Source organism: Equus asinus, chromosome X (genome assembly GCF_041296235.1).
Source record: "Equus asinus isolate D_3611 breed Donkey chromosome X, EquAss-T2T_v2, whole genome shotgun sequence".
Taxonomy (NCBI): domain Eukaryota; kingdom Metazoa; phylum Chordata; class Mammalia; order Perissodactyla; family Equidae; genus Equus; species Equus asinus.
In genome coordinates, this window is record NC_091820.1 from 105,390,620 (window position 1) to 105,416,014 (window position 25,395).

General features: G+C 42.3%; 1 protein-coding gene and 1 long non-coding RNA gene across 4 annotated transcripts in view; one reads left to right on the forward strand and one right to left on the reverse strand.

The window, feature by feature from the left end:
- AMOT (angiomotin) overlaps window positions 1-15,517 on the reverse strand; it is a 61,806-nt gene extending 46,289 nt beyond the window's left edge. The window contains exons 1-3 of one of the 3 annotated variants that reach the window (XM_014862990.3): window positions 15,142-15,517; window positions 7,518-7,595; window positions 1,023-1,171 (exon numbers count right to left, since the gene is read on the reverse strand). The gene's annotated coding sequence lies outside the window, so the exon portion shown is untranslated. The other 2 variants (XM_014862992.3, XM_044763322.2) reach the window with 2 other exon arrangements.
- Window positions 15,518-16,482: 965 nt separating this feature from the next.
- Window positions 16,483-25,395, forward strand: part of LOC123282737 (uncharacterized) — a 185,654-nt gene continuing 176,741 nt past the window's right edge. The window contains exons 1-2 of the long non-coding RNA XR_011499941.1: window positions 16,483-16,606; window positions 21,190-21,302. This is a non-coding gene — a long non-coding RNA (uncharacterized lncRNA). The remainder of the gene's footprint in view (window positions 16,607-21,189; window positions 21,303-25,395) is intronic.

The following is a 25,395-nucleotide window of genomic DNA, read 5'->3' on the forward strand; positions in this document are numbered from 1 at the left end:
GTGAAACAGGTACCAGTAGTAAGGAAACTCAAGATTCAAATTCTAATCACGCTATGGGTTTACAGAGTACACTGAGCAATTGATTCTTCTTTTCTTGTCTTCTATTTTCTCACCTGAAAAATAGTAGTAGGTGACCTCTTTCTCTCTCTCTCTCTGCACAGTATAGTATACACAAACCCATTAGAGGCTCATAAAACCTTTGGAGAGAATGTGTCTGTCATGTTAAGTACTACAATTCAATACTAATCTTCAATAATGAAACTTTCACTCTGAGGATCTGAAGTACTGTTGGAGAATGGACATGATGTCACACAAAGTCACAATAATGGTCAACTTAACAGCCTCAGGTTCCTAGGTGAGAACCCTGGAAACCTGGCTCTCAGGACTTGATTTCCTATGATATTAGACAGCCTCCAATCTCTCTGGAAACATGACCCCATTTCCTTCAGTCTTGCAGGGAGTTGACCGAGAGGATGTATATGGTAGCTGGAGAAAGGTCATCTTCTCTCCTTTTGCACTTGCATGATTACTGCTACCTGGTTTCCAACTGTTCTATTGAGCAGTTTGACCCCACAGTTAACCTTCCACAGGCCCTTTTTAAATCCCATTCATCGTATTCTTTGGGGAAATGCACACCAAGAGGCTGAGCAACCTGCCCTCTAGTCCCTTTTCCCTCCTTCCCAGTGACCCTCTGGGACTCATGGAGTTAAACTGTCAGATTGGGATGTTCTGATAGGCTGACAAGTACAACATATAAATCTCTTCTGGTGCCTGAACCTGGAAAGATGACTGCCAAACTACTTTTCCTCTCTCAAAAAAAAAAAACAAAACTGGAAATGGGAGCATGTATGGTTAAAACAAACTCACTTACAAGCCCCTCCCGCAAGGCAGGGAAATCCAGACATTGAGCTGCCCCAGACCATGAAGAGTATACCACCCCCTCCCATTCCACACCCACCCCACCCAGCACGCACACAGGCTCACAGACACACCAGGCACACACACACATCGATGGTCCATACCTATTTCTGCTTTCTTTTAGGCTTAAAGCCTTGATCAGGATAGGGAATTCTTGCTTATGAGCAGCTCCAGAAACCGCAACGGCAGATTCCCTCTCCCCTAACACTCAGGTTCAGGGTAAGCGCCGCCAAGAGTCCAACCACTGGTCACTCTGAAATGTTCAGGAGGGGGAGGGAGGGAGAAATAAAAACGTCGTTTCTATTTTGCCACCAATGGCCAACAGTTAACCAAACCAGTCCTTTGGAGGGAATGACTTATCCTCCCATCTGATTGCCTTTTAAATGAGTGGCAGAGTCCATTTCCACTAGGACAAAAAGAAACCTCACTAGCCAGCAGCTGTGTTTAGGAGGTCAGTCAGTCTCCATGGGATGGAAATGTTCAGGTCTGAGACTGGAAAAGATTGCTCTGTTCTAGCCTCACAGCCCCCAAAAGCCGCTGCTTCCATCCTGAGTTGGAATGGTGGGTGATGACAAAAGCCATAACCACTGCCACCTTTAGGGTACAACCTTTAAACTGCTATCAGTGGCAGGGCAGGCAAGTGAGGCTCACTGCCCCACATTCCAGAAAGAAGGCAATCATCAGAAGGTAGGTTTTTGGTCAAAAAAAGAATGATCAGTGAAGCTCCTGATTTAACTGCCACAGCCTCAGATGGGCAGAAAATACCCAAAACTTCTTTTCAACCAAGTCATTAAGTACTTACTGCATGCTGGCTACCCCAGATATTTGCCAGCCTCACGCTAGACGCAATGAGGGATACAGAACACACAGCATATAGTTCCTGCCCTCACAGAGCTTACAATCTGATTGATGATTCATCCATTCTTAGGTGAGTCACAAAGTTGGTTGCCCTTCTCAACATATAGCAGCAACTCTGCTCCGAGGAGAAGATGCCTCCATTTGCTTTCTCAGTACTTCCACTGTCCCAGTATCTCCACAAAAGGAAACTACTAGACTCATATCACAGAGGCTAGATGCAAACGCTCACCAGATATGGATTTGAGATAGTTCTCACTTCTAATTACTGCTTTGATCCCCTAAAAGGCCCTGCAGGTTCAAGCAAAATAGTTATAAAACTGAGGAGTTTGTATTTAGGTGAGATGCACATGATCCACATTCCTATTTTCTGTCCCAGCCTAGCCATGACTCACACCACTTAAAGGAAAAGCTTTAATCCACACCAGAAACGCCATTTGAAGAGGAGGCAACGCAAAGGAAGCACACAAGCGTCTCTGTATTTTGGGAGCATGTCCAAAACATCCAAGTTTAAAAAAAAAATCCACAAAACCGCACAGTGATTAATTTAACATTATTTCCTTGCAATGTTGCCAAAAATAAAGTGAACAGATATAGAGTGAACAAACATGGAAATTTGTCTTTCCATCTTGTTTTGGCCCAACATATAATCACAATCAAAAGGAAAATTGTCTCCAATCTGCGAAGTAATTATTTTAGGGTGTCTCCCCTAATTTCAAAGCAGAGGAACAACTTCTGATTGGAATCAAAGCTGGACTGTTAACAGAGCTATGGTAAATAACCACCGTACTTCTATTGTCCAACTCTGAACAAAACAGTTGTCTTTTTTCTTTTTAACTGAAACACTCAGAAAACAGCCCAAGGCTTTTAAACTTGAGCCCCTGGCTAGAAACCACCATACAATTCTTTTCCAGTACTGTTTAGATTCTTCATGCTGATTTTGACGGGCTTGCTGCTGACCCAGCTCCTCACCAAGAAAACTTTACTTGTCTGAAGTCTTACTCTCTTCCCTTAATTTTGTCCCCTCTCTTCCATATTGTTTTCAAAAACCAAATCACTATATGTCAACCGGACACAGACTGTCCCTCCTCACCCACCGCCCCCTGGCCTTTTTTGTTTCTGTTTAAAAGAGGAAAAGAAATCAGCCTAAGAAAAAAGTTTTGCTGATTCCTCTCCAGTTTACTGATTTTTTTCTTAAGGAACTCATGTTCATCTACATGTTAAGAATCACAGAAGGAGGAAAACACTACTCCATTTTTTCATTAGAGAAAGGAAAGGAAAAGATTCCTTGTCAAGAACTAAAATAGTATGAACTATGCAAACTTTCTGCTGCTCGCAGCTTTAATCACGCCACTGCCAGGGGTCTGACATCATCTTCAATCAATAAAATAACCTTGCTTCTCCCAGACAAACAGACTGTCCCTGAAGATATTTAATAGGGGAGGAAAGGATATCCATGGTTCTTCCTTTAAAAATGCAATTTCAATCTATATATTCAACTTTTCTGTAACAACAACAGGGTAGCAAGGCCAAGCTAAATTCTTACTCCATTTGCAGTCATTGGCCTCTCTCAGTATACCTGGGAGGTTGAGCCAAAACACATTAGTGAGAGCCCAGATGTTTCCCAAGCCAAGTCCCAGAAAATCAGCATTAGAAGGTGGCCAGGGCAGACCAAATTCCCATCCTTCAAATAAATTTTTGAAATATCCTTTAAGATCTTTCCATCCCTTCTACCTCCTCCTTCTAATTCGCCCCCACCCATCACTCCACCAACCAGGATGAAGAATCTAAGTTTAGAAAACCAGTTTCTCTGCTAAATCTTGGTCAACTTGTTCCATACAATTTTACTTCCAGCTAAATGGACAGGAGCCAGTTCAAAGATTTCCCTGTATCTATGTGCATGTATTTGTGCATAAAACACACACACACACACACACACACACACACAACTCCCACACAAAGAGAGAGGCAAAACAGCCCACTGAATTCTCCCATGGCCTCTCAGGTTGGTCCATATTGTGGCCTGAAGTGTCCTAGAGAACACCGTTCCAAACAGTCTTGCAACCCAGGATACTAATTCACTTCCTTTGGGAGGTAAGAAACAATGGTCCCTTTGCAGGTTACCCCTAAACTTTCAATGGGTAATGGGCAGGCAGCATAAACAACATGATGGTTAAGAGCATGGGCCTAGAGTCACACTGCCCAGGTTCAAATCCTGGATCTATGGCTTACTAACTGACCTCATACATGTCTCTTGACCTCCCAAGTCTCAACGTCATCATCTGCAAACTAGAGATAATTGTGTTTATACTTCATAGGCTTGTTATAAAGATTAGAAGAGGTAATCCATGTAAAGTGCTAAGCAAGAGCCTCGCACATAGTAAAGGCTCAATAAAAGTTAGCTATTAATATTATTTCAAAGTGGCCTTTTTCTAAAAGGCTACAGCAATTTTTTAACTAAGGTTGTTTTTTCAAAACGTTTACTTGCAACTGAGTCTTTTGTGCAGGGGTCCTTAATCAGCGAAGGCCAGAACTAAAAAGACTCTTGGGAGGCCATCTAGTGGTCCAACCCCTTCTTGCTATAAATGAAGATGCCAGAGCTTAAAAGGGGTCAGAGGCAGGGCCAGAATGCAGGTTTTATTACACCTAGGGCAAGAGCCCTTCCACTAAAATAATTATCTAGCATATTAGCTTGTACATAGAAGATGCTTAACAAATGTTTATTAAATTGAATTGACTCTGGTTTTAAGAGACTATAAACTTGGTTTAATGCTACAACAAATTTCCCAATTCCATTGGAAGTAAAATGTTAATGTCAGGAGGGAAAATTCAAGGAGGTAAGAGGGATGTATTTAGCTAGAAGCATGGCAGAAGAACCTTGCAAAATCTCTCCTCTTTATGCCAAGATATGTAGGTAGGTCAGACAGTAACACGAACCTCTGCTGATCAATGTTTCCAGGCCCCTGTTCTAGGTCTTGTCAACATCATACCAACTTGGCACTTGCTCTTGCTTAAGTCTAGCACTAGCTTAAGAAAAAGCTTTGAGTCGGCCCCACCTCTTTGCTCCTATCTCCACCTCTATCCAGATTAGGTTGGGAAATTATTTTAAGAACAACAGTAAAGCCTTGGCATTTCCAAATATTACTGAGGATCAGTGTCAGTTATCTGTTTCTGAGATGGCCACTCAAAGGTGTGGTTAATTTGGTCCCAGTTTTACTTTTCTGTATTCTAAAGCAATTAACTTGAACATGTTAATAAGCAGCGAAGGTGATGAACCATAAAGTGTACATGAGCAGTGAAACACTGGGTAACAAGGAGAATCCTGTTGCACTACCCTTTCACCTCCCTCCACACACGCCCATCCCAAGGGAGGAATGGATCATGCCGTGACATCCCATTTCTTCTTGCCTCAGAAAAAGTATGAGCACTCCATGAAATCCGATTGAATATAAACTGAGAAAAGTTTAAGAATATACTTAGAAGCTACCTGCTTTACCAATCTCCCATCTTCGATGGCATACTACCCACTTTTATTTTTATTTTACAAGTAATATAAGCAGAACATGCAAATACAATAACGAGAAAAAAATCACTCATAATCCCAGCACCTGAACTCAAACATTGCTAGCATTACAGCGTATTTCCTTTAGTTTTTTTCTGTGTGTATCTGTGTTTTTACAAAGTAATGAAATATTAATGTACATAGAATTTTGAATCCTACATCTCACTTTATCAAAAGCACTTTCTCCATGTTGTGGCATAGACTTCATAATAAACATTGCAACAGCCGTGTAATAGTCCATTAAATGAGTATATCAAGATTCACTTACCCATCCTCCAATTATTAAGACATTTAAATTGCTCTCAATTTTGTGCTAGTCTAAATAATGCCATAAAACCATCTTTGTGATTTAGCCTTTTTCAATATTTTGGATTGTTTCCTAATGATAGAATCTCAGAAGTGAAATTAATGGGTCAAGGAGCATGAATGTTTTTAGACAATCCACTAAAAAAAATAAAACTAGCAAAACACCAAAGCCCCATGAAATTTCTCCTTCATTTAATGAAAAGCTCTCGTGCTCCCATTCTTCCACCAGGGCAGAGCAGGACTCCTGGGAGGGAAAGAAGCCAAGAGAAGCAGTCTAGTATCCCAGTGGCTTGTGAAATGGCAGAGTGGAATGTGGGCTCCCCTGTGAATCCAGCTTGCATGCACTTGCCCCAAATTGCCACCCAGCCAAGAAGCTAATTAGTAAAAGCATCAGGTGGGTGAGAACAGGTTCATGGCCTGTAATGGCTTATATCATGTTTCATTTTTGCCCTTGGAAAGATCTGAGAGTCAGCTCAAAGACATTCAGTTCCAGTGACCCAACCTGTTACATTCTGAGAATTAAATTTGTTAGTTTTCAGATACCAATGTTCAACATAGTTTAAGAGTATTTTGCTGTACAGAACTAAGCATACATGACTAATGAGCCTGTGTGTGTACCTCTATTTTCAGCCACAGTTAAGGTGGCACTGTTAAGATCAGCCCTGTTTAATATTATATCACTAAGTGGCAGCTGTCTTAAATGGTCAATGTATTATAGACAGAGGTTTATTTGCAGACCCGACCATAAAAGTCATCTAGTCCTAAGGCAGGGGAGGCAACAGGCCAGAGATGCCCCAGGCTTAGCAAGAGCAGACACAACAGGCATTCTTTCCTGGCCTGCTTAGTCAGAACTCTCAGAAGAGGGCAGTTCCGCTTTCCACCCTCTCCTTGAAGGTTTCTCCCTAATCGTTCTCCATGTTCCCCCTGTACCCAACTCTGCTCAATATGGAAAATGAATTTGCTCTTCCAGGTGTTCCTACTGGACTTTGTACACATCTCTATTACAGCACTTATCACACTATAGTTTCCACAAACATTTATTGAGCACTTACTATAGCCAGGCACTGTATAGGTCCTAGAGTGGAGAAAAAAGAAAAATAAAATACAGCCCAGCCCTCAAGGAGCTCCCAGTCAAGCAGAGGGGGCACAATCCAACCAGAAACCAGAGGTATGAGCAGACAGCTCTGGCAATGCAGAGGACCCTACAAAAAACTCAGGGCCATCTGAGCAAAGCTTCCCAGAGGAAAAGACCTGTGAGCTGAGTGGGAGACATGGAATCTGATAGCCAACTTGATGGTGGGGAAGTTGGAAAGGGAGGAGTCAAAGATAGGTTAAGATATGCCTTTGGGAATCATTAGCATATGGATAACAGCTAAAGTCAAAGAGTGGGCTGGATCACACAGAGCAGGAACAGAAGATTACCAAGGCTGGACCCCTGAAAAAAGTGATCATTCAAGGGTCAGGTACTTTGCAAATGTGAGAGCGAGAAAGAAATTCTTTTATTTACCTCGTGGCTTCCCCCCACCCATATACCTTCAATCTAAACCTGGGAATACACTGCTCCAGGGATGAAAGTCCCAAGTAGCAATGCAGAGAGAAAAAATGAAGTTAATTCTTGTCTTTTAAATACCCAGGCAGAAATCACTGTCATGAGTTGAGCCGGAAATGGAAGTTACTAGATTGTGAGATCTTAGAAGGCATGAGCTGGGTGCATGATTTTTCACTGTATCCTTCCTGGCACATAAAACATTAATCGGTGCATAAAATATGCTTAATAATTGTATACTGAGTAAATAACAACTTTCCAAAGACATTGCTAGAGGCAATAAAAAGAAAAGGAATGAAAGACACAGAATAGCAGTAACAATACTATTACCTTTAATTTCTCAGCCTTTCTTCTAAGGAGACAAAAGCTCTTGCACTTCTGTTATCTTATTTGTCCTTCTCAGCAGCTCTGTGAGGAAAGAAAAGCAGACGTGATTAATTCCATTTTACTACTGGAGAAGCTCAAGTTCAGAACAGATAGCTAATGATAACTAATTTGACCAAGATTTCACTGCGGGGCCAGAATCAGAACTCAGGTCTTGTGACTTCCTGCCCTGTGCTCGGTTACTAGACACAAACTTCTACACAAATGAGAACAGTTCAGAAAAGAAACTCATTAGGCAAACTCCCTCAGCACTCCAACACTATCTTCAGCAAGCGAGCGTGCTACACCTAGAAGAAAATATCTCAGATGTTTCCCCATACCAACAGTGGAATGTCTAAATGTAATTCGCAGTGGTGCTCCACTAAGATAATGGGGAGCTCCCTGTTTTGCTGTACCCCTTTTGAAGGGAGCCCCATCTGCCTTCAGTCTGGATTTTGTGTCTGAGTGGGGCTCAGGTGCTGACTGCAGGTGTGGCATCCAGCAGGTGCATGGACAGGAGCCAGCATTTCATATCTTCATACCAAAGGGCCTGAGTCACTCCCCAAAAGGCAGCCCCTCCTCCTCCCGCTGACTTGCAAGCCCCAGGAACCTGTCTTGACTGAGTTGCCATTGCAAAACTAAATCTAGAATTGGCCTTCACTGGAAGGATTAGGGTGAAATCAGGTAAACTGCAAATCATATAACCCAGTCAACTGTCCCACTTTCCAAAACTAGTGCAGGTGTATGCCATGGGCATAGCACCAGGAAATATATGCACAGAATGACTGTTGGCTACTAGTTACAGGGAAAAGGAGGACCACAGCGGACTCATATTACATAGTTAGCTACAGAGCACTTATTCTATTGCAAGTGGCCCTGAAATCTCAGGAGCGAGTATTTGTTCCCCTAAAAAAGATGGAGTTCAGTAGAAAGAATGCGCTAGGAAGCCTGCATTCTGCTTCCCAACATAACCACTCTCCTTCAGGCTGCCAAGGGAGAACTGCTTAGCCTAGTCACAAAACGTACCAGGTCAGAAAAGTCATCACATTGTCCTAATGGAAGCCTAAATGAGAGCCTGAGGCAGACAAAATGTTCTTGGAGGTAAAGGGGGTCATCAAAATTTTCTTAGCTTCAAAAATTGTTTACTTTAAAAAAACAATTTGCCTCTCCCAAACACACACACACACACACACAGCGAAGAGAAACTAATTGTAGAAGAAAAAAACCCAAATGTTACCTTAATAAAATGGTTTATTGTCATTTGTCGTATTTCTCCAATCCATACAGGAAACTCAAATTAATAAGCTTTGGTTTACAGCCCATGATCCAGAAAGTAAAACTGACTATTAAACTAAAATGTGATCACTGTATACAAACAGAGTGAAACAAAAATCTGAACTGAAAACCTAAATGTAATAAAGAGGAAATTAGATTTCTTCAAAATAGGCAATCTGAATAATTTTCCCCATCTGTGATTTTTATCTTAGTCTGCTATCACATGGAAAAAAATGTCATTAATTCAATGCAAATCCATGCCCCTTGAAAACAACCAAAATGAGTAAGTGATGTACTAATTAGCTTCCTAATGGGGAAGGTTTTAATTGAACTATTCTATAACAACCTTCATCAAAGTTTCCAGGGCAACTTCATAAAAGGATGTCAAACCTGGCCCATATTTTTATCCCCTTAAAAATAATTCTCAATACACAGAAACACAGAAAGCTTATTTCTCTTCCATGCTGTTAACACTCAGGCCACTACATTTTCTGATGTCAGCAATCCCCTTCCCACAAATATTCCAAGTATGCACCACCGTCATTCTCCTTTCAATTATGTGGTTTCTCTGCTCCTTTACTGATTGAGTCCAGGCCTCTCGGATAATGAGAAGCATGTGCAGGGAAAATATGCTCTTAAAAAACACATACATCAGTTTCATCTGCATTATGAAAGGGGGGAAGATTGTCCATATCAAAAGGATCAAAATGTGAAGTTTGCTATGAGATATATAAAGAAGAAAAAAAGATCAGCATCTATGCCTAAAGTTGGAGGGCAGTTATTGTGATCTGAAGCAACACCAATAAGAACAAGGGAGACCCCCGCAAAATCCACCCTTTCTAGCTTGGCCACATTTATATTTAATCTTATCTTAATGTTACTTTGGGGGGTATTTAAGTTCTGACATACACATGGAAATGAGCCACGAATTGTACAGCAAGCATAAATATTCCATCATTAATAAAAACCAGCTGCGTATAAAACACTACAATGGCTGGGTTTCAGTTACTGGCTATCATCAGTATGTGTCACAAGCAAATATTACTCAAAACTTTCTCCCTTAAAACACACTCACACACACAGACACACACAGAAATTTGCTTTACCCTTTTTAATCTTTTGGAAGAGCTTTGAAGAACTCACTGATCTCTATGGCACATTCCAACTAATGTCTCTTTTCGAAGCTATTTTTCATCACCGTGGCAGATGCTAGAGTCTTCTTATTTGAACTTCAGCTTACCACAGAGAATGAAAATGTTTAATTTTTTTAAAAGCCAAGAGGGCTGATAATACAAATGTTGAGACAATCAATTACAGTCAGTAAGGCAATGGGGCACCAAAGGGCACTGTATGTTATAAGAGAGCAAAGCTCATTAAAAGTGAACACCTGCTCAGGACCTTATAATAAGCCTGCTCTGCCATCATGCAGACACCTTTCATCCAAGGATCTCAAAGCATCTGCCCACTATGAAGCATGCTTAAACACCTCTGTGAAGTATTAATATCCTTGCTTCCAAGAAGGGTAACTGAAGCTCAGAGCAGCTAATTCATTTACCCTTGGTCACATGGCAAGTTAGAGAGGGCTGGGCAGAGAAACCCTGATCCTGGCTTCAAGTCACGCAGTCTAATGATATTTCATGGAGTTGAGGCAATAGTGAAAGTGACTTTACAAATGTCAGGGGCAGCCTATAGAGCTAAAAAAGATTTCAAAAATTATCTTAGGAGATGCTAGCAAATATACCCATCTGCCTTTTCGCCATGAACACATATCATAAAAAAATGTTCCTGTACTTAACTTGGTACTCCGGAAGTACTAAAAACTCACACTTTACTTTTCTATTCTGTTTAAAAAATTTTAATCTAATTTATGATGAGCCACTGGTTTCCAGGAATGAGTGCATCCAAATTTGGATATCTTATCTATATCATACCTTCTCTATCAAAGGAAAATTAAAGGACTGTGTAACTGAACTTTGACTATAGGCTGAAGGCCTCAAACGAAGAACCCATTACATGCGGGTCATTCCGCTACACCTACATGTCTTTTATTTAATTGTCTAAAATCCTTAATTTCCTTATTATTTTTTAGTCTAATTGAAACATATTTTCAAAGCTACAAAACATTTGTGCTTTCCTGCTTTTCCTTTCTTGTTCGGGAGACTTCATAGTCTACCCATTTGTACTCTCTTGATAGGATATGATGATATAGTGATTTAAGAATCATTGTTAATGATTTAGACAAAGTAAACAGTGAACACTAGTTTTCTTTTTGCTTAAAAAGAATGGGGGAGAGTAACAGAAGGTCAAGGGAGTAGAATTAACAGCCTCACTAGATACATGAACACCTCTAAATCACAGAGAGAGGTTAGGGATTACTTATTAACTCTGTTAGTCTCTTCTGGCATTTGAGGAAAAAACGTATGTGATGCTTCACGCCTATTCAGTCAGGTTCTGACTTCATTCCTCCACACAGGTTTTCAAAATTAAGTCATAGGTGGGTTCTTATTTAAAAGCAGCATTGTACATTTCTATGATCCCAACTATGTAAAATTCATGGAAGTACAGAAACAAGGACTTGAACTAGGAAAACTGAAAGCAGACATTCTGTAAGGATGATGGGATTCTTGATGAAGTTTTGACAGAGTCTTACCTTTTTAACTTGATACGTTGTTAAAATACAAAACACAATGCATTTATGTTGATATATCCTTACAGGCTTTTTTTTTACATTCAGATGACTACATGATTGTATTTCTAACAATTGTTGCACCTTATTCTAGTAGGAATCATTCACATTCAACCAGAAATCAAGGCCTAGGAAGAGCACCGTAAAGTTTTCAGAACAGGTTCTCAAATTTACCCTGTCTGTCCCCCGACAATTTACAGAGGAGGAAACTTGCCAAGGGTGATAAACTGAGTTAGAGGTGATTCCAGAGCTCAGGTTTGTCTCACAAATAGGCTCACTAGGAAAGCTTATAGATTCTTCGATTAAAAATGGCATCAGTTGCTGTTATTTGCCAGAAACAATTTTCTGAATCCTTGGGTTACTCAAATATAACTGGAATTAAAATCTTTTACCTATATGGGGTAGAGAGTCCTCTCCTTAGACTTATCAAAATCTGTGAAACCTGATTTATTTCCAGAAAGTCATACTAGCATCCTTCTACAAGTGGTTGTAGGCTCAGGTTAAACGTAGCCAGCAACATTACAAACTAGAACGACTTAGACAATTAACTTCACCCCATATAACGAGATTCAAAGACCAAATAATGGCCTCACTTAATTCAAACAATAATCATTACTTCAAAATTCTGTCTTCTTTTATGCAATAAATATGTTTCTGAGAAGGCCCACTTATAGTGAATTTGTATATATCAAGTTATAGTTCAAAGGCACTAACTAGGAAAGCTACTTTTTTCAAAGAAACTTGTAGTAGATTCTTTTACAAAGCAAATGACCTCCTATTTTCCTTTTTCTAGTTCAGATTTTGTGTGTTGTGTGTGGAAGGGGTGACTTCCCTCCTTTCTCTGGGTTAAAAGGGGTCAGAAGCCCACCATGGAGGAGAGTAATGCAGTATGGGCAGCCTGTTTAACGCCCCCTTAGTTCCTGGGACCAAACTGGAACCTTTGACTTGGAGGTGGATCCCTAGATTTTGGACCAAAGTCCAGAAAAGGCAGCAAGAAACGAAGAAGTGAGCAAGACTCTTACAACGCATCACAGTAAACCAACAACAAAAATTCGTGGGGACAGGAAATCAATGGAGCACAATCCTAAACAAATTGGTTTAGTCCCAAGCTAATTAACTTGTCAAGCAGATCTCCAAACCCACCGAATCCATGGGGGAAGAGGTGATGTAATAGGAGATTTGGGAACATTTACTATCCTAAAAGCCTCGGCCATGACCACACACACCTCTCTCCACCCTTTTCAGCGTGTTTAAGCTGGGCTTAATGGGTGCAAAGGACAATTTCTTCCAGACATTCCCTAAGAATAGACTGTTCTCATGCATTCCAAATGCTCAGTCTCCATGGAGGAGGCTACCTGGTCACAAGCATTTCCCAAGAGGGAATATATCCTCTACTCCTGCTCATTGGTAACACTCCTTCCCCAACAAAACAAAACAACTTCTAACCATCCCGAGAACTTCAGGAGACTTTTTTGGGGGAAAAGGAAAAGAAACCTTAAGAGGGGAGTAGGAGAGTGTGAGAAACTCCTCTTGTCTCCAAATGGAAAAAGGGCCTTAAAAAGCTGGCTCAAAGGAAGAAAGGGGGATGGGGGAGAAGGGCTGCTTAATTACAAAGACACCCTTTTAAAGGAGGCGCAGGCCCTGGGAGAGGGCTCTTAAGAGAGGCATAGAAGCAGATGTACCCACTTAGAATTCTGGCACTCAATGGGACCTCAAGGTCATAGTATCCATCCCTCTGGTTTTTGAATAGACTGTTCTTAAGGCATTCTAGAAAGAGTCTGATCCGTTCTTTATAACACATCAGAAAAAGCAACTCCACAAAACGCCTTGGTTATGCATTAGTCCAATAAACCCTACTTTATAAACCAGCAATGAGATTTCACCTTCCAAATCCAAAACAGTATTGAATACAAATTTTAAAATTCCCTTATAAACTCTTTTAAATAAGTAAACAGATCCAGAACTTTCATGTAAAAGTTACTCTCCATACAAGCATGGTCAGAGGTATACCTCACATCTAGACTATGAAGTTAGAAAAAGCACTTTCAACTTTAGGGAGCCACAGACTTTTCCAAAGAAAGAAGTATCTTAAAATTAAGTATGATGTAGTGCCAGAAAGTGGTGGTAAATGACACCAGATAAACCCATACAGAATAGCTGGAACCTGAGTTATCATCTGTAAATAGATGCAACTACTCTACAACCACCTGGCTAGTAAAGTGTCCCAGGCCAGTTATAAAATGTAGTTTGGTCAGGACAACTTTTCCCTCCCAGCTGATCTGAAACATGATAGCCTTTAAAACTGTCACCCTGTAACGTTCCTTTTCTCCTTTCCTGCTTTCCTTTCCCCTATTAAAATCAATCAACAAAATTATCTAAAAATATAAGTAAATGATTTGTTCCCAAATAAGCAATGGATTGAGGACACCTCGGTAATAGGTCTTTGAACACCCCCATTTTTATAAGTTTGCCATGTTTGCCCAAGTGGAGATAGGTGGGAGATGGGTGAAGATTTATCTGGAGTCCAAAATGGCATTTCAAATTATTCTTAGCTACCAAATGAGGGTGCTGAAAGGTCTAACTTCACAAAGGCTGGCCCAAGAAAGGGCTTTTCACAAAGCCTAGTTCAAGGAGACTTAAATACCCTTAGCCCTCCATTACTGAAGATTATGGTGACTAATTCCTCTCTGAATGAGAAAAGAGGGTTATATTTTAAAAAGTTTTAAACTGCCTCCCAAATTCCACTCTTCATGGGGGGGGGGGGTGAGAACTAAATTGAACACTTTAAGGTGTCAGAAAATTCTTTCTAAAATACACGCTAAAGATTGGAAATGCTGCTTCTCACAAACTTTCCCTTTCCTCTCTCATTTAATTGTATGTAGTCCCTTGCAAATTATTATAATACTATTATTAGTGGCAATTTACCAGGGACTTCTCACACTCTACAAAGACTGTCAGTTTCCCTCTCTCAAATTGCCTTCTTTTCATTTTCATATATTCAGTCCATCTTGCTGTTGAAGCACCAACGTACAACGACCCAGGCTTGGGACCCTCCAGACGCCTGCATGATCCCGCAAACCTTGTTACTAACATCTATAAACCAGATAAGGGACAACCCCCTCCACACCACCACCACTACCAAAAAGAGAGTAACGTTGTAGATTACTCCCAGACTTTAAGACTTCTAGAATTCACGGCCCCCGGGGGAGGGGAGTGTGAGCCCCCACCCCAATCCTAAGCATTTAGGAGGAACGCATCTAGCAATCTGAGATAAGCCCGGACATTCCTGCTGAGCTAAATGTAGACCTCAAGTTCCCTCGGGTCTTTAATTCCTTTTGTGCTTAATTACCTAGAGATCTACAAGGACCCCAGGAGGCAAGGGAGTAAAAGTACCATCAAGTAGTGGTACCCACTAGCATCTCTGTAGAAAGGAAAAGGAGTGCACACTCTTTACCAATTTAACTTGCTGCATATCCCAGAAAACTCATGGCCAGCTGCAAAGAAAGTAGAACACAGGGGCATCCCCACACGCATCTAGATCGACTCACTCACTCTGAGGGCACGATCAAGTTCATGCCACCATGGATTCCTGCCCCAGTTCCCCGCGAAAAGTAACCACGCGTCTCCTACCCCTGAAGGCAACGAAGACAAGGTGACGATTCTCTGCTCGTTCAAGTGGCTTCGGGCCCGGGCCGGAGGCCAGGGATGGGCAGTGGGGAAGCCCCGACTCCCGGCTGCTCCCCTCCTTACTGCTCCGTCCGGGCTCTTCTTGGTGGCAGTGGACAGGCAGGATACCGGGCCAGAGGGTGGAGCAGCGGATGGTCGAAGGCGAGACAGCCTGGAGGTGGGGGTGGAGGGGGCGGTGAGAACTAAGAGAAGATGAGGCAAAAGAGAGCGGAGATGGAGGAATAAATCAGGGGTCTACCAGCTTGGGCAGCCAGAAAGCTCCTAGGAAGGAAGGGGCGTGACTGCGATGAAGGCAGCTCCTGGGCAAAGGATGGGAGGTAGGGGAGGGGGACGAAGGGGTGGCTTTTCTTCTTGCGGTGTGCGGCTAGGACCGCCCAGGAGCGGGGAGGGGGGATGGACTAGGGAGGGAGGCGGAGTAGAGGGCGGAGAAAGAAGGGAGGGAGCCTGCCCGGACCCTGGGTAAGGGCGGGGCGGGGCGGGGGGGGGGGGGGGAGAGGGGAGGGGGGAGAGGGGCGGAGGGCAGAGAGCGGCTGGGGGGAGAGGGGCGGGGCCAGGGGGCGTGGAAGTTTCAAACAATTGAGCGGCGGAGTCCGGCTGCTCGGGCGAAAGCGGGGGGACCTTGCTCTGGTCCTCCTACTAACGTGGCACGACGCGGTTACATTAGCAATGAGAGTCTACGCGAGAACCGGCTGGGAGGAAGGAAAGGGTTTTGCAAAGACTACAAATAATAATCTATGGCAACAGCAGAACGGAGTCGCGTGGGAGAGCCAGTGCAGCTCCCCGCCCCACAGCAGGAGGAAGAAAAACAAATAGAAATGCTGAAAAGCAGCTTCTCGCAAAGCCTGCTTAAAATAATGCAGGAAGGAGCAGCGCTCCTTGGTTTTCCTTCCCCTCTTGCTTCCTATTACCAGCAGGCCCCCACCCAGGTCGCAGCTCTGCGAGACACCCTCCTTTCTTCCTCCGCTCCCCCTAGCCTCCCTCTTCCTCCCCCTCCTGGCGCGTCCCCGACCCCCTCCCAGTGGCGGGCCGCGCTGGCGGGGGAGGTGGCGTGGGCCGGGCTCTGCGGAGCCTCCGCCTCTTGGGCGGGCTGAGAGGGCCGTCCTGGGCGGAGCGGGCCCAGAATTGTAAGTCCCGCCCACCATTCTTTTGCAGCTACCGGTTGGCGAATCCTAGCCTAGGATTCGCTTGCGATTGGTCATTTGCGTCGTCGTTCGGATCCTTTTGTTCCACCGCCCTCGCAATTAATAAAACTAAACAAGAGGCTATTGTCTCTCTCTGGGTTCTCCCCCAAGGTACTGCCGAGAAGAGAAAGATGAGACGCTTGGTTTCTTAAGTCTCCTAAGAGTGCGACAGTGTGTCGGCAGGCTCCGGTACACCTTTATGGCACTATCTGGCCCGGTGGTAATAGGTAACTTTTCTCTCCCCTTAATTCATTAGGCCAGGAGGCGAAAAAAGTACGTAAAGTGTCAATCTGGTGTTCACATTTCCTGGCTGCGAAAAATTGATATTGTTTAAGAACACAGAGGGTTGAGAACAGCATCCTGGGAAAATCTACTGAAAATCTACCATTTTACATCTGGGAAACGAAAGCACAGAGAAACAATGTAGGGGTAGCAGAGTGACATGAAATTTGGAACTAAAGGAAGAACTCATTTCGGACTCTAGCACTTAGCAGCTAGTTGTGCGCCTTCTGTTGCGTCGCGTAACTTCTCTGAGCCTTAATTTTCCTATCTGTAAAGAAAGGCTGTAAGCATGATGTATTAACTCAATGGCACTGGTATATGAATATAAAATGAATCGTGTGTGGAAACTCGGAACCACAAAGCACTCCCCACATAGATGTGTTCCTACTTGTGTATGTCACATAGTGGAGAGTCTCACATGTGTTTGAGAATCAAATATTCTGCTCATCTGTTTTAAGCATTTACATCCAAGGTGTGTAGGTTTTGTGGCTTTGTTTTAAAAAGTCCACTCTTTTCCCGCAGTTTTGGTGGTGGATATGAAGTTGGCTCCCTGCAGTTAGAATAATAAATTGCCCTTTTTCTAACCAGGGTGGGTGAGATTTCTTTTTAAACAGTTCTGCAGTGGCGCCACAACCTAAATCTATTGTGGTGCTGGTACTGAAAGAGGAAATCATGCTGTGTATCTCCGAAGTGAACTTGAGTAAACAAATATGAGGGAACATTTACCATGGAAACCACCATTCTCTACAGATCCATATTTCCTAGAAAACGCTACAAGGAGGAAGCAAGTCTAAATGTAAAGGCCTTGACAACACAGAGTTATTATAATGAACTCATGCCAGTGAAAAAGTGACATTCAATTCAAGCCTGCCTAAGGGGAGCCTTCTGAGGGGCCATGTATCAAGGCAGGCAAGAGGAAGTGTGCTCAAAGGAAATGCTAGCTCACCCTGAACAGGGACTCAGAATATAATCAGGTGCAGGAAAAGTAGTGGGCCGGTGGCATGCTGAGGGTAGCCCCAGTGTGCAGAAAGCTCTGCTGGGGCTGCTGAAGCATTCAGAAACAGGAGCGTGGGCAACATGGATTCTTGGAACGATTCAGTTTATGTGTGAAGTGAAGTTATTTGGGTAATTTTTCACAGGGAAGGTGAGGTTTTAAGCGTTAAAGACCTGGAGACACTTGGTTTGTGAAGCAAGGGAAGATTATTCCAGCCTTGTTATTTGGAGGGGTGGACAGCAGAACTAGATAGGGTGCGTATATGCTGCAGACTACTACTGATTACAATGGCAACAGGATACTTGGTAAAATTAACATTGCTGTTCAAATGAAAAAAAATAAAATCTGCTCGGGGTAAAATTAAAACAGTACTGAAAGGAGTACAATAAAGAGTTCCTCTCCACCACTCCATTCTAATAGTCCCTTTCTCCCTTTCTCTCTATGCTTGTATGTAATCATCAAAATATATTATTTGCATATACATATATATTCCATTGTTGCCCCTTACAAGTGGGATCATCAATTACAGCCCACCTTGTATTTCTTTACTCAACAGTGTCTCTTAAATATCCTTCCATCGCAGGATAACTTCCTCGTTCTTTGTCATGATAGCTCAGTGTTCCATTGCATAGATTTGCCAAAATTCTTTTACTCATTCCCTTAGCGAGAGATGATTTAGGCCATTTCTCATTTTTTTGCCATTACAGAAGATGCTGGGGAAAAAATCCTAGTAGCAAAGGCCCGGTTTGTAGAAAGCTTGCCCCCAGGTTTGCAGTTGCCTTCAAAAGACTTCCAGCCTGCCTTCCCCACAGCTACTGGGGCCTTCGTACAATGGGAACTCCTAAAACACTAATTCCTTTAATACCCCCTCCTCAAATCCTGCCTTGGTCATTACTGTTCTCCTCCAAATTTGAATTTTGATGGAGTAGAGTGAGCACAGCTCTGAATTTAATGCTGGATCAGGCTGTGTGTGAGTCACTTCTTAGCCAGGGGGCAAACAACAGGTTTTTTGGTACCTCAGCTTTGCCCAGGTCTTCTATGCATTTTAGGTGTTCCTTTTCTCCTGCCACAGAAGACTTCCTTTTGTTTTTACCCTGAAAACCCTTCAGTTTGTTTAAACTGAGTTTGAATTTAAAGTTATGCTTTGCCAGCTCTACTTAAAAGGAAGGGGGAGGGGGAGGCCAACATCAACAAACATCACTTGAACTGCTATTATGGACAGGACTGAAAAAACAAAGAGGGATGGGACTTGACTCCTGCCTTCAAGAGTATATCCAGAAAAAGACAACTAACAAGCGTATGCTAAGTGCTAAATGAATGAGATTGACAGTAAAAGCCGAGGAAGTTGAGAGCAAGGAGTGAAAACTAGTTCCAGAGAGTGAGTTTATACAGCAAAGTATGCCACACACATTTAACTAATCCCCACAGCATCCCTGTGTCTTCATATCCTGACTGTAAAATATGGAGAAGCCTTTGGGGGATACCAGGAGAGTTAACCACTACTTGTAAAACACCTGTGTAAAGAGACTGGGTTGCCTAAGTGCATTAAGCACCTCCATATATCGATAGTAGATACAATGATCATTTTAAGCTTAGAACTCAAGAATCTCCACCCCAAACTACCTGTCCTGTTTGGCTTTTTTTTCAATAAAATGCAATTCCTCCTTTAACATACAATAGAAAACAATGTCTGTGCTCAAAAAACAGGAAAAGTCAATTAAAAAAATCAATGTGTCCCTAAAAACATGCTAAGTGAAAGAAGGCAGACACAAATGGAAAAAAATAGGGTATAATTCCACTTATATGAGATACTTAGAATAGACAAATTCATAGAGACAGAAAGTAGCATAGTGATTACCAGGGCGTAAGACAGGGAGAAATGGGGCAGTTTTGTTTAATGAGCACACTTTCTGTTTGGGATGATGAAAAAGTTCTGGAAATAAACAGTGGTGATGGTTGTACAACATGTTGAATGTACTTAATACCACTGAATTGTACAGTTAAAAATGGTTAAAATAGTAAATTTTGTATTATGTATATTTTACCACAATAAAAACAAATTTAAAGGTAACAACCCTCAGACTCAGTGTCAGGAGATAAGACCAGTGATGGAGGCTGCCAAGAAGGCAGGACCCACATAAAGAGGGCAACTTGGTCGACACCATAGGAAATGCAGGCCCAGTGTGGACAGGACTTCTGATTTTTTAAGAGAAACCAGAAGTCAAATGTATTAATGTAAAATCTGGTTTTTAATTTTGTCAACTAATAAGTATTTTAACAAAAAAAGTCTGTCCTTTGCATGCAATATTTTTGTCCAATATACAGGAAAAGTAGGAAATAGAACATGGCTTGTAGTCTATTCCTCAATCCCTAGCTAGGTTCTTCTAGAAGGAAAGACCACGAAACCATAGTGCTCTGTATTGAATGACATTCTCCCCCACCCACCAAGTCAGCTGGAAGTGTGAAATGAGCGCATCTTCCTCTAATTGCCTGGTGAACAACTAAATCATTTAAATGCATTTAGAAACAAAAGCAGAGGGAAGCACATACACAAGGGAACATAAATCCTAAGGATTTATGGCTCCACATAACTCTCCCCTCCCCCCAAAAAAAACACCCTACGAATATATCAGGCAGACCCTGAAAAGCAGCCTTCTCCAGGATACCTCCTAAAGTCGGTTTCCTATTTATTCACGAGGATACTAGCTCTGCACATGCAGAAGCTAGCTGATCAGAAAATATCAGCTTTATCTGAATGGGAAAGGAACAAAGGGACATATATGCAGCAAAAGTATTGAGTTAAATGCTCTTCCTTTTGTATCCCCTACCTCCCCCCCTTCCAACCTTCGTAAGCATATAAACACACACACACATGTGTGCACACACGCACACACACGGTCCAGACACAGGAAGTTTGAAGCTTGATCCATGTGTGGAAAACAGCAATGTGGGAATTCAGGAAACAGCACCAGAACTGTGCTCCAAGGCCAAGACCTGCTCCAGCATTTGGGAGCCAAGTTACTCCTGTGGTACTTGTGGGCCCCAGCATTTTGGAAGTAACTTGGCTGTAGAAAAATAAAGCTGCCTGCAAGTCTATTCCCCAAGTACCTCCTAGGGTCCTGTTTGAGTAACCTGGGTTTGCCTCTTTATGATTTATGCAGGGCTTCACTTCAGCTTAACTAAATACCATATCTCCTTCAGCAGCTTGAGTTTCTGGAAAGGCCCAGACTGTCCATACTTCTCAGTAGGATTTGTTTGCAAAGTCTTAAGTTAGTTGGAGCAAGAAGGAGGTAGGGAAACCGAGGAACACACATCAAAGTCTACACTCTAAAAGGTGGTGCGATGAGAGGGAGAATATGATTTAGTCAATGATCAAAAACAAATGACTGAAAGCAAGTCAGAGGGAACTCAAATTCCTGAGCCAGTAGTCCTTTAAATGTACAAAGTTAGCAGGATTGAAAGGAAGTTCATCCTCTGACATTACCCTTTGCAAATAAACTCTTGATTGATTCGGCGTGCTCTCTGTTTCTCTAGTTGCCAGAGTGTCTGAGAGTTGTTATCCCAGTTGGAGGAGAAGAAGGTTGTGACTGGAGTAGAGATTTATCTTCTCTGGCACACTGCCCCGCTTCAGGAACTACAGGAAGAAGGTAGGTCAATGCTATTTCGGTGTGATTGAAGGCAGGGCCACCTTGCGATCCCTAATCAGCCTTTTCTTCAGATTTGCCACGGTCCCATGAGATTCACACAGGAAAGACCCTTATTAAAGTGCAAATAGGTAACCTGGGAAGGGTTAAATATTAAGCCATCTTTGATGTGCTCTGATGGAAAGGGTATAGACTTTTGGAGTTACTCAAGCCTAGATTCCATTTGCAGCTCCAATGAGGTAAATTACTTAACCGCCCTGGGCCACAGTTCCGTCATCTGTGAAATGGGGTTAATAATTTCTCCACCATGAGAGGTTGCTGTGAGGATTAAATGAACTGACATATTTAGAGGTCCTATCATGATGCCTGCATTCAGTAGTCACTTAACACAGTTTATTTCTTTTATGCCCCTCCATTCAGTCTTCTTAGAGAATTCCAGGGGGTAGGACAATGGGTTTGCTTAGTGGCCTACAGAGATTAAGGCCCTCATAATCACTCTTCCCCACTCACTCTGCTCAGCAGTGCAGTGTGGTCCTAAGCACATGGGCTTTAGCACCGAAAGGACCCAGTGTCATAGCCCTTGTTCTATCACTCACTAGCTATATGACTTTGGACACATTTGAGGCCTGTTTCCTCATTTGTAAAATAAGAGTAATAACAGCACCTATTTCTCAGGGTGGTGGTGAAGATAAAATGACAGCCATATACAAATATTAGCTGATATTGTTATTTGTAATATTTTATGCAGGGGGCCAACTGAAGTTTACTTTTATACCAAGCAGTATAATCTAAACTAATCTAAACTAGTGAATGGTTTTAGCAAAAGTGCTGAAAATCCTGAAGCAATGACAACTATATGTTCCTGGCTTCCTGGTCTTGGCTAAGAAATTTGGGATGGTGCTATAGACATCTCAGGTCCAGGCTGTTGGACCTTCTCCCCCCAAGATTTTCACAGTGTTTTGGCAGGATGTGAGCAAGAAGAGGGACTCCTAGAAGGTGCTGCAGGAGATCCTGGGATAATAGAACATCCTCGCTGTGGAGTGTGGGCCTGGGGCACTCAGGCCTCCAGCTCTTTGAGTTCCACACTTTCTCCCAACCTTCGAACCCTTGCACGTACTATTCTTTCTGCCAAGGACACTATACATACCCCCCTTCACTCCACTCTCTCCCCACTCTTCACCTCACTAACTCAATCTTATTTCTCAGGCTTCAAGTTAAATGTGACTTCTTCAGAGAAATATTCCCTCAGCAGTAACCTCTACCCCAGTGTCCTGCCTATCTTTAAACATTCTTGTGAATTGTGTATTCTATGTGATAAATTATATCAGAAGTAGTTTTAATATAAAATAATATTTAAATTATTCAACAGGTAAATTATTTAACTTTGTCTCTCAATCTAGAAAATTACTGGTCCAGGAAGAAGCTTCAGGCTTATCCTCTAGCTTTGTATACAGCCTGCAACCCTCTGGCCTACCACCTTAGGGATACCCATGGGCTGGCCCAAGTTAGTAATTTTTTAGAGTTATTCCTGTGTTAGGTGGGGACATTGAGCTAGGTAACCTTTAGGGTTCCCTGCAACTCTTGACTGCTGACGGTTGTCAGAATGCTGACAAGTTTTCTGAATGCTGAAGTGGGGAGCTATATCAGAAGTGTTATCCACAACTTGCTGCCTCCTAGTTCCATGATCTTGGTGTATAACGGGGAGTTTTGAAATGTAGTGAGGAAATGTGGGTGTTAACTATTTAAGTAGAAGGTGATATGTTTATTTGATGCGTAGCAAGTGAGTGCTACAAGATCAGAAGAAAGACTGTGCAGGCATGAGCACTAGGCAGAAGATTAAATAGAGTGTGAGTGGCTGGCTCAATGCCTTTGATGGCAAGAAGATGGTTCCAGATGACTTTATGGATGCTGTTGCTTCTTGTACCCCCATTGGAACTATAAACTAGGAATAGATTTACCAAGAGGCAGACTAGTATAGTGGAAGAAACAGAGAGATTTTTCACTCAGATAGAACTTGGTTAAGATCCCCACATTCGACTGGTTATATGACCTTGGATAAATCACTTAAGCTCTCAAGTCTCAATTTTATAATTTATTGGTTGAACCAATATGTGCTGAGTATCCACTGTGTGCTCAACACTGTTCTAAGCACTTGGGATATATTGGTGAACAAAACAGGCAAAATCCCTGACTTTATGGAACTTATATTTTGGGGGGATGTGGGAATGGTGGGTAGACATTTAAAGATCTGTGAGGACTCACGATGTTGTCCACACAGTCCTGGAACATGGTAAGTACTCAATAAATAGTAGCTGCTATTATTATTACTATTATATTTTTAATAAAGCAATCACCATCTTTGAAGCCAGGTAATTTCTACACGAACTCAAATTTCTATACAAAGCATTGTTAAAAAGAAACAAGAAAACTCAGGTGAAGCCAGGTAATTTCTCCACAAGAGATAATAGATGGCTTGAACAAAGTACTTGAGATTCTTGCAATATAGTAATAGCGGGTGACTTGAATGAGTTTTTCCATCATAAATGGCAATATTTCTCTCCACTATGGTTTTCTGAGTAGCAGTTCTGCTGTGGCAAAATTTAGTAGATTTAACCTTCATTTGGATAAACTTTCCTCCTTCGTTATCTCCAGGAGATCAAAGAGCATAAATCTAGGATCATGATGTTCCCCTACAACCCACTCCTGTCCTCCTCCTACCCAGGTGACGTTAGCCAACCAAATTTTTAACGTAAGTCCCATAGCCCCCTTTCTAGAAGTGTAGTGTCAGAAGGGGGAAAAGAAGGGAAAGCTGCTCATAGTTTTTTATGGTTTATAGTTTCTAGCTTGATAAAAGATCGTAATTCTTACCTTGTTACAGAACAATAGAGCCATGACTTACATTTCACAATTTGTGTAGTTCATTTCACAAAGTGTCATGTTTCATACACTATCGTGTTTCCAGCAGTTCAATTACCGCTCCCCTCCCATGGGAGTGGGGCAGGCATTGAGTCAGGGTGTTGGGGAAGCATGGTGCACTGTGGGCTAGCAGCACGTCATCCCTAGTTTCCTCCCTTTTCCCCTAGGCTTCTGTTCTCATCCTAGTCCCTCTTTCTATCAGATTACTTATCACATTGTTTTGTAGCTATTTATTCTCTGGATTCCCAACTGGACTTTAGGTTCCCCTGAGGTCATGGACAGTGTCTTATTTCCTGCTGTATTCCCAACACCTAGCACATGCTGTACCTGGCACACAGTGGGTACGTAGGAAGTATTTGTTGCTTGAAGGAAACATGTATTTCATGACACAGGTTTTTGTGTAAATGAGTCGTTTATAATCCTTTTCAATTCCCCATCCTACTTTGTGTTTAAATACAAAATCAATCTATTTTTCTCAGCATCTGTGATCAATTGAGCAGGCCAAGTCATTTGGCGTATCCCTTTGCCCCAGGTGAAAATCCCTCGAAGCCCTCCCAACCCCATCTTAGTAGCTTTCCCAGGTTACTGTCAACCTTTTGAAACCTCATCTCCCTGTTTCCTTGGAGTGCACTCTGGATTCAGAACTTTTCAATGTAAAAGGCTTTTCAATTCCCAGCCTTCTGAAAGCCTTAAGTTTTTTCATGACTCCACCATCCTCGCCTAATTGTTCATTTCTGTCCCACCCTCTCCAGCTCCCAAGCGGGTCACCTCTCCCAGGGATGTACTTCTTTTCGTTTTCTCACCTTGGTGTTTTCTAACTAAGAACACTAGCAATAGTGTAAAAGTAGCGTTGGATTTGGAATCTTGAGAGATTTGAGTGTGGCGCTGCTACTCGCAAGCTGTGTGAACTTGGGGGAGTAGCTCAGTACTTCTGAGCCTCAATTTCCTCACCCGTAAAAGTTGGGAGAAAAATCTCTCTCATGCATTAGGATTGCACTGGTTTGTTGTGAGCTTCGGATCAAACAATGGTTGTGAAAACATCTTGGAAACTAAAATATGTGGTTATTTTCGGGACACCTGTGGTTAGTGCGGTTACCACCCACTCTAACCCTTCCTCCTCCCAATTAGGCACCAAGCATTTATTCAGTCTTAAAATCTCTAGCTCCAAGCTGTAGCTGGG